The following is a 12,141-nucleotide window of genomic DNA, read 5'->3' on the forward strand; positions in this document are numbered from 1 at the left end:
GTTGTGAAGTTATTTGATTGTTTGGATGTACAGTCCGTACATGATATGTAAAAAAAACTGCTCACATTTTGTCAAATATTAGGCTACTTCGGCCATTTATGCACAAGAAAAGTTTTGCTTTCTTTAATAGTTGTTCTTATACATTTTGATGTACAATGATTACACTCTTTTTTTTCAAAACAGTTTTACAGAAACATCCCAGTCTAAATAAAACTCAAGATTAAGTTATTTATTACATAGTTCTTACTAAGAAACTGTTAAGAATAATTTCCCCCTGTGGTTCATAAAAAGACAGACATCCTCTGTAACTTATGAAAATTGCTAGACATACCTACATACATCATCACAACCTTAAATTGAAAAATGAAAAACAGACAGTGTTGAAGCAGGCGTTCGAACCCCTCCTTTTCTACCGTCTTGAATGGTACCATATCTTTTGCAAGATAAAAGGTAACTGCTTCTGAAACCTCTTTATATCGCTTGCTTGACTTGTCATACGATGTGCCTTTGTAAAATGCCTGTGTTAATGTTGTCTGTTTTGGTCTTATGCTGGCTGCTGCCTCCGCCTGCTGTGCCGGTGCCGCCGGGCCCCTCGCTGTTTGGCTCTCAGCATACTGTTTGGGATGCTTCCTCTTCAAGTGATTGAACAGGTTCGTCGTGTTGCCACCCGAAGTGCGAACCGTTTCTGTGCAAACTTTGCAAATTACATTTGCTTGCACTTGATCAGTTGCGGAAAATCCAAACCAATTCCATATAATGGACGTGGAATTTTTTTTAGCTAATTTTTTTCTGTTTGGCTTTCAGCCATGGCTCTCCATGCGGCTACTGCTACACACACAAACAAGGAGGCGGGTAAGAAAGCGCGTCACTGCCCGTAATTCGCTGTGATTGGTCAGTCAGGTTGAAGACGTAATACGTCTGGTGCGTCGGTGTAGAATAGAATGTGCCCTAGACGATCCCACGATCTCTGCAGTTTGACAGATATTACGGATCATCTTCACGTTGCAATCCTTCACAATTTAATATCGTCATATCGCCCACCCCTACCTAACATGCATCTTTTTGGACTGTGAGAGAAGCTTAAGTACCTGGAGAAAACCCACGCATACATGTGGAAAACATGCAAACTCCCCTCAGAAAGGCCCCCAGCCTGGATTGGAACAGGAACCCTGTGCTAACCACCGCTTCATTGTGCATCCCGTGTTCAGAAACATTAATATCAAAACTGTCTTATTGTTGTTTCCATAAGCTGTTCTCAGTTTTGCTTTACCTCTCCTTCCCTGTGAGATCATGTCAAGCGATGCATTACTACCTCACATGATTGCTAATTTTTATTCAATGTGTGATTCTTGATGTGTGATGCAACTTCATTTAAAAATCAGTAAGTATTTAAAACTAGAAGAAGTACCCCTTTGTTTTTTGTGTCCACACAAGGAATATGGTCACAGTTCTTTAAACTCTGTTTCTAATATTTTTTACATGTTTTTTTTTCTAGTAGAGAGTAGATACTCTCCGAGCACAAGAGGAGCCATTCATAACAAAACTGTACTGGAATTGGTCCAACACATGACTGTAGCAGAGGCTTTTGCCATTTGTAAATCCCCCAGTAACGACACGTAAGATGTTGGTTATGAATACAAAAGCTAGTAGGCGTTAAAAATATGTAACAAAGCACAGCGTAATAAACAGATAGTGAAGTCAGGTGAATATTAAGCCTACATGAAAGAAAAAGAAAGATACAACTATTGAAGATACTAAATGTAGATCAAGGGGGAACTTTCCAGTCCCCAGTTATCCTCAAAGAGTTCCCAGAACTGTTGGGTCCAAAAGTGCCAAATAGATATATGTAAAAAAAGAGGTGAGCAAATGTATGTGTGTTGGCAAAAAATTTAGGTAAAAGTACTTTACAGAACCCTAAAACTCGGAAAGTAAGTGGCTGATATGTGTTTATTACTAGTATCTGCTACAATGTGTATCTTTGTATATCAAAATATTCTTATCATATGTCCTTTTACACTGAAACGATTTAGGTTAGATTTAGGTTGCATTATGATAAGTAGCAAGTAAGCATATGGAAAACAGATGGCCATATTTCACAACAATAACCCTACCATCTCACTGTTGTCAGGGATTTTGTTCCAACTTTGATAAAAGGGATAGGATCGGAGATACAATACAATGCTAATACTATACCAATCTCGGATTAGTGACATCCATTTCAACAAGCATCTACTCATCAGTGAATTCACTCTTTTAGGAAACATTAATACAAAACGATGGGATTTTTTGAGGGAAGACACTGGCTTGACATTGGTGACTGCATGATACATGACACCCTAAAGTGCTCTACTGTATTCATAGACATTTTATTAACTTCAGACTTGCTCTAAACAAGCTTCATATAATGTCAGGCCTGCGAGTGCTGTTTGTCTGTTGTGTTACTGTGTGTGTGACTGTTGATGAAGGCGTGTCTTTAGATGATCATCAGGAGTGGGGAGGGGGACTAAGAGGATGCCTTGAATGGAGACACCCATATACACACACGCGCGCACACAGACACACTCACACACAGATTAACGGAGTAAACTGTGCCGCTCATCTGGGATAAATGCGGTCAGAGAGGGGAACAGCTGAGCAAACAGCTTCGGCAAGAGGCAGAGAGAGGAGTGAAGAGAGGGAGAGAGGGGCAGGGATGACGGACTATTCATCTCGCCGTAGTATTGGTGACCGGCTGCCACGCTGGATATGCATCAGCCCTGAACCTCGAAAAATGGGAACCAGTAGAGGTAATGGCTGACAGACACAAGCACACTCAGCTGGCAGTGTGCTTTTTGGTGTGTTGGGGCTAACTGCTGTAGGATTGGAAATAGTAGAGTTAATCTGGTTCACTGTATCCCAGAAGACGGTGGTTAGGATGGCTGGGAAATCCCTTTTTTACAGAAGAATGCCAGGTCTTCATTACTTTACCCTAAATATTCTTGCAGCTTTAAATGTATTTAGTCTTTTTCAATATATAGATTAAGTTATACCATGGTGCTCTTATAACACACAAAATAATCTTTTTGTGTATGTTTTTGGTTTAAATATTGGGTTCTGATTTGTGTCACCCGATTGGCAGAGCACCAGATGTGGCACAGTGGTTGGGTAAGAGTAATTGTGTTTTCAATGAATAGAAGTAGACGTATTAAGCTGGGACAAGCACTCTTGTTTGGTACATTATGAGCCCAGATGGTCTGACAGTGATAGTCCATAGTGAACCAATGAAACTGTTGTCATCGAGACAGTGAACAGTGATCAGTCCCATTGATCCTGTACTACTTTGTGGACAGATGAAAATTAGGATTAAAATATTATGGTGATTGTGACCCATATGCTGCCAATTGATGTTAAGTTTGTCCCTGTGATTAGATTCAGTGGCACTTGAATGCATTGCAGTCCTACTTGCCAAAGAAAGCAATCCACTTGTCAAGAGAACTGTGACAGGTAGGGAAGACTTGCTTTTAGTTGCACTCAATTCAACAACGCTGTTGTGTCAAACACATTTACCTCTCCCTCAGCTGTCCACATAGAAAAGCCAATACTCGTAAACGGGACTCAGTGCAGTTTGGGTTGCAAATGGAATTGTGACAGTTAAAGTCTTCTTTGGTCTCAGGGTTGTCTGACGTCATCTTCTGTAGCCTTTTTTGTTGCCCAGATTAATTTACTTATGCTGAATGAAACCACTTTTGCAGTGTTGATACAAGCTTTAGGAATTACCAAGCGAAAAATGACCTGTTATCCCACACTTTAATTTTGGCACGTTGACATTTCTGGGACGGACTCATTGAACATGCCGTGTAAAATTGTGTTGGGGGGGAGGGGGAGCCTTCTCTCAAAAGAATAACTGGTGAGGAAGAAAAAGAAAGATGCCTTAAAAGCAATATCGACATGAACATATCGGGGCATCATGTTGAGTTTTGTGTGCTTAAATTTTGGACATGTGAGATGTTCGTTCTGTTTCTCAGCAACTGTTACCTTTCATGTTTCAAAAGATGTGATGTCTGAATGAAGTGCTTTGGGTGAAAAAAAGTTCCTACTCTTAGTGTATGAAGACACAGCACATAGACAGAGTTTATTAGACAAGACCCTTGGCAGGCTAAAGCAACCTTTTGATTTCTGTCTGAGAAAGCCACAACGTCTCTCTGAGTTTTTTGTTTCACTTACACGTTGGCACAGATTTTATATGGTTGAGTATGTCTGTTGGATCTTTTTGAGAAAAGTGTACACTTAAAAAGTTTGCACGGCCTGGTCAAATTATCTTTTCATAAAAAGCTCAGTCAGTAAAAGATGATCTGACTTCCAAAAGGCATCAAGGGAAACATGACAGATTTGTTTAATTACTTTTGCAATAATACTTTTGAATTGTATTTCTTTGCAGTTGTAGTATGACTTTGAGGACCATGGCAAAACCCTCCTGTGTGCATCACTTAATTTAAAGTGTATTTGAGATCATTATCTTGCTGAAGAAGAGAAAGATTTTGTATTTACAAAATTTTCACTCCACCTGCGAAAGGTTTCTTATGTCACGGTCTACAATGCAAGCTCAACAGTGAAGGAGTTGATGTGTTAATGAAATTCTTCACCTTTTTCCTTAATTAGTCAGTAAAAAATTGCAACACTTTTCTAATACACTTACTTATTTTCCTGACTGGTTTCAGACCTTAACATTACTAGATTAGGGTTAGAGATGAGACATTTTGGTTAGAGTTAGAAAATGATCATGGTTGGGGTTAAAATACATTCTTTCTACTATGCTACCACCCCATTAAAGGAGGACATATTCACACTTTGCATGCAGTTGCTCTCATGACCAGTGGATTTTGCGTATTCTTTAAACAATTCTTTTCTTCTTTCGTATCCTTTTTTTTTGTTGCTTAATTGACATCCTGCTGTTTTAATTGTAAACTTCACATCTATTGGAAGTCAGCTCATCTTCTCCTCACAGTAACAGAAACTTTGACCATGGAGCCCAAACTCTTGCATGCCACATTCACGGATTAAGAAAACAACTGAAAGCTCTTTCTTGCTATATTATGGCCTTGTCACTGGATATTGTCCCAGATAAGGACTAAAATATATAGACTGCACAGATTCAGATGTCCTGAACAGATGGTGTCCTCAATGTTGCAGATGAGGGAAAGCTGGAGGTGTGCCTGCACAGATGGTTCTCCGTACCTGTTTACAGATGTACATGTGCTTTTGTATTTGTCCTTTGCTGTGTGTGTATAAGTGTATATGTAGTTACACCAGACAGCCCTGTGTCCACACTTGTGACAGCAGCAGTCATTTTGTGTTACACTGACACATTTGCCAGATTGGGATTGCACCTGATGGTGTTTATCGACTTTCCCACTAGTTTTCTGCCAGTCTTTTTGCTACTCATGTCCAATGTACACACCTCCTGCCTGTGTCTCAGGGGGTTCTCCCTGTTAAATGAAGGTTAAATCAAATCATTTCTCATGTCAAAATGATTAGGCCGTACCAAATTGTTAATTATCCAGAGCACGAGTGAGTTGATGAAAGAAAAGGGCAATAAGAAAGTGGCTGGTGGATTGGGGCCCTTTGTGTGTTAGAGTACATAGTTGTGGTTATGCTCAGTCTTGTGTCCTAAAGCCAATGTTAATGTTCTCAACCAGCACAGTGCTGCAGGTTAACCAATATAAAGCAGAGTTATGTCATCTCCCAACATATATTGAAATCCTTTTTTTAACATATAAAGGAAGTTATCTGAAATCTAGCTCTGCTGGTTGAGCTTTCCTTCTGCTGCCCAGCCAGAAAACATCTCTGTCAGGCTATTTTAATTGAGACTTCAAAGATTACATTTCTACAGATTTGCTATTCTGGGATTAAAAGGGCCTTTGTGGTGTAACAGGCTTCTGATGGGAAATGCTCCTAAAGCCCTGGGTCACTTTGACTTTTGGGCCTGCTGAGATGTGGATATAGTGCAAACATCTCCAGATGTTCATTGTTCAAAGGTTGTGAGACTCAAGCAGACATTATAACATAAACATACACACTCATTTTCGTATTTTGTCACACATGCTGTTTGATATCGTCTGTTGAAAATGAACTGCTCATGACCAAAGCTTTACTAGTTCTTGGTTGCAAGCAAATTCTCCCACACACAGATTTTCCACATTATCTCAAGAATGTTTTTTATTCCACAAATGTCTGCTTGGGTGCCTTTGTGTGTGTGTGTGTGTGATGTCTGTGTGGTTTTCTGTGTGAGGTATTTTCTGCATGTTTCGATGCGTCTCCCTTGTTCTGGTGTATTTGATGGGTTGAGTTCTCACACCACAGGCAATAGTGAGTATAAGACTATAAGGGTGTGACAAGCATCACGCATGCTGCATGCATTATTTAACGAACGGCCAGGTGGCAGATGCTGGAGTACTTGTGCTGAGACCACTAACCGGCAAAAACTGCCCTCAATCAACAATTTTTTTCTTTCTTTTTTTTTTTAATGATCAAATCTCTGTTATCACTAGTTTCCCATCCTAAACCCTCTAGTAACTGATGTACACAATTGAGTGCTCTTAACATGCCCATAGACAGGTTTCTGTGCAACATCATTAGAGATATATGTTTGTAACTAGGGGGCAAAATCAGTGCTCATCTTGGTTTGCTTGGCAAAGATAAGACCCTGAACAGAGATGACGATGATGATGAGATGAAGACAGTTAACTGTACCAACCCCTTTGCTAAGAGCAGAAGATTGTGGTTCCAGACCAGAAAAAGGACACACAGAGCAATATATATTTGATTATGATGATATCATCATCCCTAACATTGTAATCAGTACCAGCCACCATCTCAGACTAAGCTAACTGTCACTTATGTCTTATGTTTACAGCAGATATGATTTCTGTTGAATGAGGCTGATTGTAAAGTTGTCTTGGTGTTTTTACTCATGAAGTCTATTGAAATTCAGCTTATCACTGCTGCTAACATTGTCAAATGAGAGCAGAGCAGAAAAGCACAACCAGTGTCAACAACCTAGTAAGATCATTCATATATATATATGATATATATTTACAGTTTGCATTTTTCAAATGTCTGTATTAAACCTGAACTATGAAAGAGTTTTCTAATTGACCTTTTTCATTATTGAGTCATCAAAAAGGATTTTGATATTAATACATGTATGTGTATAATAAGTTTTTACAATTTCATGACTGCCAGCTGAATTTTTGCTTCCTGGTCGTGTGCACATTTAGTAACGTTTGTATTCAAGGCATTTATCTAGAGTGATATGGACATATTGACATTTCATTGAAGGATGAAATATTGAATGATTATTTTGATTTAATATTTAAAAGGAAAATTAAAAGAGCTCATATTTGTATCCTTACTTGTCTTTATTTTCATTGTATATTAATTATTCTTCTTATTGTTATTGGGGTAGATGGTTTGGGGCAGAATCAAATAAATAAATCAGTGTAGTGTCTCTATTTATGCTGTTGCATAAGTAACCATCACAATTATTTGCCCCTCATTTTAATGTGTTTGGCTATGTGGCAAAAAGAATGAAGCGCTTGTTTAACTTTACACCAGCTGAGGCCTCAGCTTGGAATCTAATGATGCTAATTGCTGTCATTAGCTTGGCTTTAGGGATGCATCTCAGATGTTGTTTGGACATGGCCATTCTTGGTGACACATTCTCTTGTATTGTGTAAAATCATCCAAAGCTAACTGGAGCACCACAGAGTGCTGGCTGGTATAATTGGGAGATGTTAATTAGTCTATTGGATGGAGCTTGTACCCTCCTGAGTATTGCCTTTGTGTGCTGCCCTTTTCTGTGCACAAAGCCAACCTAATGCGAGTTTCAGTGTAAATGTCTGAGTATATATGTGTGTGTGTGTGTGTGTGCGTGTGTGTGTGTGTATGTTTGGATATGAGGAAGAGATAAATATATGGAAAGTGTGTGTACGTGTCTGTGTATTTGTTTGCATGTTTGCATGTGACACTCTGGGGGTCTTGCTAATGAGGCAGTTATTTGTTTAACATAATCATACACTAGACTAGTTTATGCCACATGCTTCCCCTGGCACAGGAACAGGTCATATTATAGAAAGGGTGTGTTTGAATCACATTAGCACATTAGCAGTATCCCCCACTTCCCTGTGCCTCCACTTCCCATTCACATGCTGAAATGGACCGTCAATACCCAGCTGCCTATATGCCAGCCAAGCATTAGTGAAGCCATTCTCTTGGGATTGCCCCTGTGTGCTGTCCGTCTTAATTCTTTTGGGCCCCTGCGGTAATTTCCACTAGAATCTGCCTTATACTGAAAAAAGGCATTTTTTTTATCTTCTTCTGTCTGTAACACTTGTATTTTTTTTAACAAGCTTTCAAAAGATGTTCCTCATGAACTACTGCCACACACAAGATGAGCCGTAGTGAGATGGAATTAAAGGCAAATATATATGTATATATAGGAAACAACTTCTTTGTAAACCAGGGAGCTAACATTTCCCTGCTGTTTATAGTCATTTAATCCAAGACGTTGTTATGTAATCTTTGATGTTTGTACTTGAAAGGAGTTTTTGTGTAGTGCACAAAGGGTGAAGACACAAGTCCATGTAGAATTACAATATTAACATAGTCTTTAGCATTGGATTAGTGAAGTGATGTGCTGAAATATTGTGCTACTAGCAGGAGTATGTAGACTGAATATAATAAACTGAGATTAATTGTAGGTGGTTGAATAAAAAAAAGAAAGAAAAGAAAATACAAGCAAATTGTCTTACATTAGGTTAAATTCCAGCATTCTCAACTAAAGAACGTGAAGCTAATTAGAGGAATAAAATGATGCACAACTACAAGTGTGATGACTTTTGTTCAGTTGAATCTTCAGGCAGAATTGTGACTCAGATCATATTGCCTCAAATGTTTCTCTCAAATCCTCTTAACTTTTGCATCACCTAAGTTTAAATTTAGATTAAACATACAGCAAGGCAAGCTTTCTGAGGGGGTCCCTCTGTTTCTGGGGTTGCCTCTATCACACTGACTTAGAAATATCAGAGCAAAAACAGTGATAGTCCGAAAGCTCACCAACCAGTGAGTGACAAAAATGAATTATTACTACCTTTAAGTAAAGTATTTGGATAAGAATAGTGACTACACTAACAGAAATATCAAAGTTTAATTCACATTACCTCTTGATCTGCAGCAGTATTGTAAACATGCCTCATCATTCTGTTTACCTTTAAAAACTATTGGCACACATTTTTGTTTTCTTATGGCCTGTAAATCAGCCAGAGAAGTCATTTGTAATTCAAAGTGTCTGCAAATCAATCCACAGACACCTTATCTGATCCGCCAGCTGTCTGTATTGTGTGAGATAACAAACACCACCTGATGTGAGGGATCAGCTGTTGTAAATGAAAACAGACCTTTCAGCTCTCTTTTGACATTTATGAATCATTAAGTTGACTTGAAGTAAACTAAAGTAAAGTAAAGCATTTTTTTTCTGACAAGAAAAGGAATAATCCACTCACATCAAAGATATACAACCTTGAATGTTTATTTCCCGTCAATGAAATGTTTTAGGTTTCTTCTCGCCTTCCATTTCTCAACTTTTAAAAGTAGGTGGACATTACACTTGAGGGATGTACTTTGCAAATTAGGTTCTGGGTGTAACAAATGGCTTAATCGGAGATTACGTAAAGAAAGCTGCATACATCAGAAGATCGCAGGACTAAGAATAAGGTAGTTCCAGACTTATTGAGGCTGTTGTGAACTTATTTGTAGAAATGTTTTAAATTTTTTAAAAATAAAATCCAGAAACTCAATTATTCCATTTACAACTGTATTTAGTCCCCTAATGGTTGCGCTCCAAATTGTGCCCAAGTTTGCTTTAATTAAAAATGTTTTTAGACCTTGACTTAAGTCCAATTGTGAAAAACTGCCTTAATTGGACATAGTTTGAAAGGAAAGTATCATTTAATCCCATTTAAAGAACTCCCAAGGAATGATAAAATATACTCTTTCTCTGTTCTAAAGATCCAAAACATAACCATACACTGTCTGGAAAACACGTAGCCGTGCTCATTGTCTGGCTCATGTCATCTGTACATTGCATTGTGGTAGCAGCTTCATGCAACAAGGAAAGGATGCATGCAACAAAATGATATGTCATTGAGGAAAACCTTCTCCTGAGTACACATAAAATGAACTGTTTGTCTTGTTACTACAATGGTACACAAAAGCCAACAGCCAGAACAATGTTGGAGTTGCCCATAGACAAGTCTCTGCCAATCATTGAGAGGTCAGTTAAAGTTCAGACTTACAACCAAAAAATACCTGATTGGAGCTTAATCATGCTTTTATTATATAGGCCTTAGGTAAATTAGGCTGGTACACTTAAGAGCTGAATAGTGTGCACGTAAGACTGCAGTGTCAGAGACTGTTATCTCTGGTCTTCCTTTTGTCCTACAAGCTCTGATATCATGCTTAGATTTGCATGGAGAGTAATGACAGCATAGACCTGCAACACTGATATTCTTGCATAAAATAAACTCGTTAAACATGGTGGCAGGTACTGTAGATCAGTAATCTTGGTGTTGCTTAGGCACTTCGCAGTGCTACACAATCTCAGGCGAGCAATTTTTCTGGTCTTGTGAAGCATGAAAAGTGCCTTTGCAGTCAGTTGCTCTTTGATGTGGTACCCTGTGAGAATGAGAAAAATGTATGGAAAATGTAAAATCGCTGTCACCATCTCTGCAGGATAATGAAAAGACCACATAACACAAGATGCAGAAAATGTGATTCAAATCAGAAGGGGACCTTTACCTCTGCGGGTGCAATCTTCAAAACTCATATTTCACATTCTGTGCTTGTCTTAAAGTGACAGCATTTTAGAGATTTTGCAGTGGCTGTTTATAGCTAGATTTTTGTTAGATTTAAGCTTCTGGGACATTTTGTCTCCTAAGAATTAAAATTGGTAAGGTGATGTGATTATTTAGCTTAAAATAAATTAGATATGCTGAGCCTTAGTGGACAGAAAAAGATTATTAGATTGAAGAGGAGTGGTGAGAGGGAACCATTTTGAGATATTAAAAAACAAAAAGAAAATATATTTTATTGTGAAATAAAAATAAAAATAGTGAAAAGAGAGCATCATGTAAACAAAAGAGCATCTGGGCATGTCTAAGTATAATGATTGTTAATGGAACCTAAACGCCAGATGAGTCGTGCGATTTCTCTTGTGCTGTTTCCTCCGGGAATCCAACTGTCCCGTAGAGCTGAGGGCCAAATCAATACCTCTGATTTGGCCTACAGCTGGGTCTTTTATGCAAACATTATCTCCCCCACCACAGGACATCCTGGATGCCTTATTGGAATAAATGACCATTCAAGATAACAGCTGTAAGGTGCACAAGAAAGAGGAAAACCATGCACTTCAATGTGACCTGCACACCGTACATAGAGAATTGCATTAGTTGTCACTGTGGACTGATGATGAGCTATGAGCTATATACAGTAAGCTGTTGGATCAGTACTCCATCTGTTTATGCAGTTATCACTGTGTGTTTGCCATTCATTTTTTTTTTTATCACAGTAATGATTATGTGAGTGAGTCTTATCAGTAAGACATAAGGATGAATAAAAAGTCATTATTTCTTTGGACTGTATGCCAAGAGGGACAGCATGATGTATAATGTTTTTAATGGATCCTACTTCCTTGGTCTACAACTCATACTTGTCCCGTGATGATTGATTTCACTTTTATCCAATGTTTTGGTCTTTAAGCAGTATACGTTTTTTTAAACAATGAGTTGTTGTAAATGAATATTTTACACTTACAAGCAGAGGTTAAATGGAGATTTGTTATGTGGGTGGGGCTCTGTGGTTTCAGATGTACCGTGGGTGCACATGCTCATGTACATCAGCAACAGTGACAGGAGAAATAGTATATTTCTACATGTAAAAGATATCATTTTAAAGAAACGAAAATCTCACAGACTGTAACGATGTTCATCTGTAGTTGAGGAAGACATCAAACTAGCTTGCATTAATGAGCCATGGCTCAATTTGAGTTGCTTTTACTCTGCTCATACCAGACTTGTAACATGAGCTTGTTCTTGCCCGCCTACTCAC

The 12,141-nt window shown here is 38.5% G+C and overlaps 1 protein-coding gene across 4 annotated transcripts in view; it reads left to right on the forward strand.

Annotated features, from left to right (window-relative positions):
* The window catches only part of LOC140272459 (kazrin-like), a 158,034-nt gene that overhangs the window by 75,930 nt on the left and 69,963 nt on the right, over window positions 1–12,141 (forward strand). The window lies entirely within an intron of this gene.

The sequence above is a fragment of the Leuresthes tenuis genome, unplaced genomic scaffold (assembly GCF_036924035.1).
Source record: "Leuresthes tenuis unplaced genomic scaffold, fLeuTen1.0.hap1 SCAF_16, whole genome shotgun sequence".
Lineage (NCBI taxonomy): Eukaryota > Metazoa > Chordata > Actinopteri > Atheriniformes > Atherinopsidae > Leuresthes > Leuresthes tenuis.